The 7,635-nt window shown below is 32.6% G+C and overlaps 1 long non-coding RNA gene across 1 annotated transcript; it reads right to left on the bottom strand.

Moving 5' to 3' along the window:
• Nucleotides 1-323: 323 nt before the first annotated feature.
• Nucleotides 324-777, bottom strand: LOC147626665 (uncharacterized). Its single transcript, XR_015268682.1, has 3 exons — nucleotides 714-777; nucleotides 491-590; nucleotides 324-366 (listed from the first exon to the last, which is right to left on the bottom strand). It is a non-coding gene; the product is annotated as an uncharacterized LOC147626665 (long non-coding RNA).
• Nucleotides 778-7,635: the final 6,858 nt, after the last annotated feature.

The following is a 7,635-nucleotide window of genomic DNA, read 5'->3' as shown; positions in this document are numbered from 1 at the left end:
TCACACTATCGTAAGTGTGTCCATTATTCATTATATGAGACCATTTCACTTTATTACAAATAGAGGCCTTAAAATTTTAATCTTGTTATATTTTGTAGACTCTTATTATGCCAGTTATTTTGTTGTAAATATGGTGGCTCTTATTATGTCTATTATAATAGTATACAATTAATAATAACTTGTTTCTATTATAGATTTATTCATGAAAAATCTATTTGCTAAATTTATAATTTTATTTAAACAAAAAAATGTTTGAATATTAAATAAAACATATCAGAGATTGAAAATGATATTCGTCATCTCATTATTATTTATAAATCTTACCCTTTCACAAAGATCTTGAGCTTCATCTTGTAATAGTTGCACCTACATCATTGAACATAGAAAAAATTTAACGTTAAGAAAATAATGATATTTTTACCATATTGAATAATATTTTCACATACCATTCAAAGATCAAACTTGTAAATAAAATGTAAACAACACTTACCATTCTTTCTCTTATCTTGTTAAGTGCAATAACCATTCTATTTTCAATATCTTCAATCTCATGAAGATTCAAGGGCATGAGACTCTCACCCAACATGTAGCTGTAAAAGTTTTTAGAGGAGGTGTCACATGATTTTAAGAAAAGTGTCACATGCAAAATTATACGCAATGTATATCCAAAGTTTTATCACTATTGAGTAAACTTTCAGATGTACTAAGAGTACCTTTGTAGATTCTTTAAGTGGTCTATTTTCTCCCTTGTTGTAAGAGCTTTGCACCTCCAATACTATTTTAACAACCATTGCAAATAAATGAAGATAAAAAAGTTATTTAAACAAGAAAGGAAAAAAATATATTGTGTGACTTTAGATACGTGGACATAGTTCTTAATGATCTACTACATGTTAAAAACAAGAGGGTTTCTTAATGGTGGACAAAGGAGTTAAGAAATAAGGGTAGATTAACACTTGCATAGAGTAACTCACACAAAGTGTTGATTAGCAATAAGAATAATGAGACTAGACATAATGAATGTGACCAAGCACTATGAGTAACTCATAAAGACAAGAGAACTTAATTGAGAAAGGAAGCAATTTTTTTAAACAAAATCTAACCAAAGTTTATGTGGTTTAGACCTAAGAGCAGTCCACACACTCTCTCTCGTGTAGGAGAGAAACACCATAGCAAAGAAATATTGAAAGCTTCATTTGATTAGTAAAATGATTATATCCTTGGTTAGATCCCATAGTTGGTATTTATACTTTCTACCTTTATATACTACCACATATTGATGCACCCCATACTTGGGCAACTCCCCCCAAGCCCATGGCCTTGACCCCACTATGATAGATGGTCCATAAGAACTTTCTTATAAACCATCCCCACCTACAGGTTTCATCTGTGAAACCTTGCATCGATAAGATAATCCACATGGGTAGGATCTCCAATCATAAGTGCTTGGGTACCAATCATAAGTGCTTGGGTACCAATCATCCAAAGGTGCTTGGGTACCAATCATCCAAAGGTGAATGAATGAATGTCATATTTAATCCAATTGTGAGAGCATCATTATACTTTTTGAGCATGGTTGTAAATGATCTCCAATAGCTATAACCTTCATCATTTTCCCTGAAAACAACCCAAAACTTACTCTCCAAGAAAGTACATCAAGTTTTCTATCTTAGAAATGCAAGTATCTTCATTCTCAAGTGGTATGAATCTCTCTAACAATGATTTATAGGAATTTCTAGCAAGTTGAATCAATGTTGTTCCCCTACATTTACCTCACCAAATGCATCCAAAATTTTCTCACATGACCTTCTAAAACTGTGGCGAGTTTCCATGATGCTTCTTCAATAGGTAAACCCTTCTATCTGACGAGGTATTCCACAGTGTGTAGCACCCTTTCTCTAGTACCCTCATAAGTGGGCTATTTCTTGTACAATACTTAATCTAATATTAAATGCATAAAGTTCATTCACAATTGAGACAACCATGTTAATAGTGTCATCCTTAGTCTTGCATGACTTGAAGTGTTCTTTATGCCACTTCTCACCACATTTATCGCAAAGACCTTTGTTCCTCAACTTATTGTTGTGGCCACTGTCAAAAGTTCCTCTATTTTCCTATGTTGGTAAGATCAATGCTAATAAAAACATTATAAAGCCCATGGGCAACAATTACAATGGGTAGTTAGTTCCCTTGATCTTATTCCTAATGGTGGAAAGCATCCTAAATACATAGTTCAAACCATTTTATTTTGAAATTAATGAATCTATAACACAAAATGCAAATATCCCAAACTACAAGTATTGGAAATGCCCATTTAATGAATTGATAGTGAAGAAACATGCGAATTGTATGAAAATGACACAATGTATTGTAGAAATGTCACTAGCAAGGATGCAAAAGTAGATAACAATGATGATGATGATACCAAAGAAGTTAATGAGACGAGATCGAACATGCAATGTCGATGATGACAAAGAAGTGATGATGAGACAACCTTTTTATACTTATGGAATATGCACACCATGTTGGAACAAAAAATTTATGTCGTTACACTACTTGAAACCTAAAATTGAATAAAGACAATTCAAACGAACACTCCCCTAGGATGTTTGTTGAAACATTATAGCATGCAAACAGGTCATGAAATCTGACAAAAACGGCTTGAAAGTTGTAAAAATCATGTTACTTTATTAACCAATAAATTTATTAACTTATATGGTATACCTTCTCCACCTCAAATGATAGCTCAATCTAAGACAATTGAAGAGCATCTTGAGAAGGTGATAATGAGAGAAAATGAGAAAGGTGAGAGCCAAAAGCACCTACTCAAAGGAAAGCTCGATCTAAGACAATCAAAAGAGAATCCTGAGAAGGTGATAATCAGATAAAATGAGAAAGGTAAGATCCAAGAGCACTTACTCTAATATCAACTATTATGCAATGCCCAATCATCATGTGAATGATTCGCTAATTCCCTATTTTTAGCACTTGGTGCTAATGAATTAGCTATAGTCATGCTTGACTCTTTCTTCTTCTCCATCTCAAATCTTTTTTTCTACATTTATTAATATAACAAGTTGGATTTTAGCAATAGTTGAATTTTCCTTTCTTCTTAGGATTATCACTCGGGCCCTTCTTGCCATCCTTGCCACCAGAAGACTAGGTTGATTCCTACTTTAGCTTATAACCACCTTGAGAGAAGGCTTTACCTTTGCCTTTACCTTTTTACACGCACTCCTATACTAATTTTCTTTTATCGATATTCATCTTCTTACAACAATACTGCAACCAACTCATCAAACATAGGGGGATTTGGGTTACCCTCATAAGAAGATTTGTGGATGAAAAATCTTGGTGTGAATTTGATAAACCCTTCACCAATCAACTGTCTTCATCAATATATGCAAGATTCTCTCTCGGTTCTTTAATACTTGTGAGCAGCTCATATATCAAGTCTCCTTTATTAATATTATCGCACTCTACTTGCAAGCTTACGTAAGAAGGCTAGCTGGCAGGCGTGGCTCATTACACACCTAGTAAAGGAAAGCAAAAACATCCCCCAACCTACTTGGTAGCTTTACATTAGTAAATATAAGGAGAGTAATGGTTGATTTCATGGAAATTTCAAGCAATGTATGTGCATATGTTAGTCGTAACCTCTTTGGGGATGCCCATTATTTGATTTTGGGGTATTGTATTTTTGCATGCTCCCTTTTATATCATCTACAAAGATAAATGTGTTTAAGTAAGCTGTGTGAGTTATTATGCTGTCTGCCAAAATTAATGTGCTTAATCAAGCTATGTGCACTAGTCTGATATGGTCATGATTAATGTGTTTAATCAGATATGTGCACTGACTATTACTATTTTGCATGTAAGCGAAGAATGAGTGGTGGATTATGTGATAATCATGGGTAAAACATGTGTTGGACCACTATGAGATATTTTGGAAGACATGTGAACACCTTTTATGGTTTCATATTTAGGCATCTATATTTTGGTCAGGCTAAGGTCTTATACCTTTGTACATACCAAATAGTATTTTATACTTTTGGTAGGCCCAATACTTTATATTAATACTCACTATCTTTTTGTAGAGCTTGCACACTCATAAACTTAAAAGCACTTATGCTTTATTTTTGGAATTATCTTTTTAAAAATTAAGCACTTTTTCTAATATATATAAATAAAGAAAGCTCTTCCTTGTGCTCCGTTTTTGAAATTAGCTTTTTGGAAAGTAAGAGCTTTTTCTAATACAGATAAATAAAGAAAAGTACTAGGCTTGTGCTCTATTTTTAGAATTATCTTTTTAGGAAGTAAGCACTTTTTCTAATATATATAAATATGGGAGACTCGTACAAGGATCACACTCTAATCAAGGGAGATTCAATCCACTCTTGTGTTGACGGTAACTTCTACTCCATTCTCCATGTTTTTCTTTGTTTGTTTAATTTGGTTTATTAAGGTTTATGCAAATATATGTTCTACTGTAATTTTTGTGTTGAGAAATTAGAGTCTCCTTCTCTATGTGTCTTAGAGGTCATGATAGTGGTGTCAGAGATTTGGCGACCACTTAAGGAGAAAGACTTTTGAAAAAAAGTTAAAAAAAATAGAGGTTTTCGCAATTTATTTGGTGCAAGAAAGGCCAAAGGTTTAATTTTTATAATATCTAAAGATTTAAAAATTCAAGGAGAAATATTACGAAAGAGGAAAGGCCTTCAAAAAGCTACAACAAGGGTACAAGTACTTGGACAAAGAGAGGACATCATCAAAGATCCAAAGGATAAAGAGAAGAAGGCTATAAAAACATCTGGACATCATTAAGGATAAGGCGAAGAAGGCTATAAAACCTCTAGGCAAAAGCTTGGATGGTTTATGGGAATATTATGAGCCGTTAGATTAAGATAAAGATCAAAAACTAGGGTTCAATACCAACGTTTTCACAACAACTTCTACAAAACCCAAAAACCACCTTTTATTTATACAAAACCACTTTCTTCAATTCCTAATTTCCTTAATAATCAAGCCATATGGATGTGATTTACTAGTAGGGCAAGGCCTCCTAGTCTTGGATTCTAGAGTCAATTTCCATAATCAAAGGCCATAATAACTTCCATACGCTTTCTTATAAAGCTTTTGGTAAATCTTAATTGAGCTTTAGATCTAAAAACGCTTTACTATTCTTTTGTTAGAAAAGCATTTAATCTCCAAACCTTGTATACCAAATCTTGAGATTAAAAGCTTTCTATTGCAAGCTTGGTGTCCTCTATATTAAAAGCTTACCAATCCAGTTTTCCAAGATTTTACCTCCCCTTCACACTTTGTGATAAAAACACGAAGAGATAAAATCTAGGTTTAAAGGCTTCCAACGATCCAAGAGTTGAAAACAAATAAACTTTTGCATTATTTTAAGCAAAAATGCCACAAAAAACCATGTTTTAAATTAGTGATATATGTGCCCAAATGAAATTGGAGTGTAATATGATACAAAATAGAAGATTATCAATGGCCTAATCAGATATTTGAACCTTTAAAGATTAGTATTAACACTTCTTTATGCATTAATTGTACAGTCTATTTGTAGATAATGGTTTGCTAAAAAATAAAGAGTACATTGAAGATTTGAATAGGTTAGAGAGAAAATCAAGCTATAAGAGTTGACGTGATCATGGATCAATGATAGCTAAATATTCTTATATCTTCAATTGCATCATAAAAAGTGTCTTATACTAGTTATTGATCTCATCTCTAATCGACATAGATCTACAAATCTCTCCCGATTCATGTTTGTTTTGCTCTGGATGCTTGATGTTATCTGATGTAGATGATCTCCTTAATCTTGTGGGATTATGGGGGTTCCTAAAATCTTCAAGAGAAGCCCTCCAATCACTTAACTTGAGATTACTAGAGTGAATGGGTAAAAGAAGAAATTTTTAGATTAACAAAGCCATTAATACTTAATGACATGTACTAGTTAGACACATCGTAGAGTGCATAGATATTTAAGGGATAGTGGTAGGCTCTCATACCAAATTAGAATTAGAAATTTTGGAGTAATAGGGTGGATAGTAATGGACAAGGTTCAATACTTGAACATAATCATGAAAATTTAATTAACACTAATGATAAGATAATGACATGCTAGAGAGTTGATCTAGCACAAACACAATTTCCATTACATGGGGGCATTTAAATAGGTTGTTGCACTTCATTCGTTATTTTATGTATTTTCTTAATCCTCATGTACACATGCCCTTTTCATCTCTCTTGATTCTAGGTATACCTCCCCCTGATCTTCTTGTTGATTAAATACACATCATGTGCACGCCCACTTGAAGTAGGTGTCTTCATCCTAGGAATCTACCATGCATGTTGAATACCTTTCTAGGTTTACATTGCTTCCTAACATCTACTAGTTTGATTTCTCACATAAACTTAGCAACACTTTTATCTCTAAGGTGTATCCTCTCCTTCATCACTTATTTTCTAACATCCCCCCCCTTAACCGTTGAATTCCTATCAGCATACATGTATTGGGTCTACACTCTTACTCATTTTATAAAGTGGTCCACCTCACTTTGAATCTTGGCTACAATTTTGACTTTGACTTGAGTCTTCACACTATTAGGTGGAAAAAGGGTTACAAGTATGGGTGAGACTCATGCTCTCATTACTCCCTTTTAAAAGGGCATATATGAGTCCTAACTTCCTTCCTAGGAAGTAATAATATCCTTTTCCTTATCTTTAGTCTTATCATGTCTACTTCAACTCAAAGTCCATGCTAGGAGTCTTATCATGTCTACTTCAACTCAAAGTCCATGCTAGGAGTCTTATCATGCCTAGTGGGAACACCTTTCTAGGTTTATAATTTACTAGTGTATTTTCTCATAACCTTAGCAACACTTCTATCTCTAAGGTGTATACACCCCCTCATTTCAAATTACCCTTAATCACTTACTTTCTAACAAAATAGTCATATCTCCTCTATAGTGTCTATTGATTATCTTAAAGAAAACAAAAACAAGTGTGCAAAGTCTTCTAGCTCTAGGGTTTTTATCTTTAATATACACACATAACTCAAGAACTTCTTAAAACTTATTGGTTGAAAATTTTATATAACATTTTGTACATAATATTAAACTCGTTGTAGAGTAGCTAGTACTTTTCTAGTTGTTTTTACTACAAAATATCAACCAAGCATAGGCTAAGGTTCCATTTCAAAGTTGGGGAAATTTTGTGAAATGTATATGGACATTTTCACCAAACCAAAAGGCATAATAACATACTTCAAATTCAAACTTGGAATTAATGAGATCAAAGAATTGAGTTAATGTTATTCATGTAAGATGTTTATAGTATTCAGACATGGAAATATTAATGTTATTCATATAAGATGTTTATAGTATTGAGACATGGAAATATTACGTAATATGATAACTAAAATCCATATAGCAACAAGATGAGTTTTAAATTGTTCACAATTTTAGAATCATTATGCACAATGTTAAATATTTCTTAAAAATTATAAGCCTTCAATAACACATGCACTCATATAAATAAATTTAAGCATCAATGATTAAAATTTATATAAATACAAAGATAGAAAAAAAAACTAAAAAATTTACAAAACTAATA

The sequence above is a fragment of the Cibotium barometz genome, chromosome 22 (assembly GCF_041138505.1).
Source record: "Cibotium barometz isolate CiBa-2024 chromosome 22, ASM4113850v1, whole genome shotgun sequence".
Classification (NCBI taxonomy): domain Eukaryota; kingdom Viridiplantae; phylum Streptophyta; class Polypodiopsida; order Cyatheales; family Cibotiaceae; genus Cibotium; species Cibotium barometz.
Note: the sequence above shows the minus strand (reverse complement) of the source record. Positions and strands in the feature narration are given on the sequence as shown.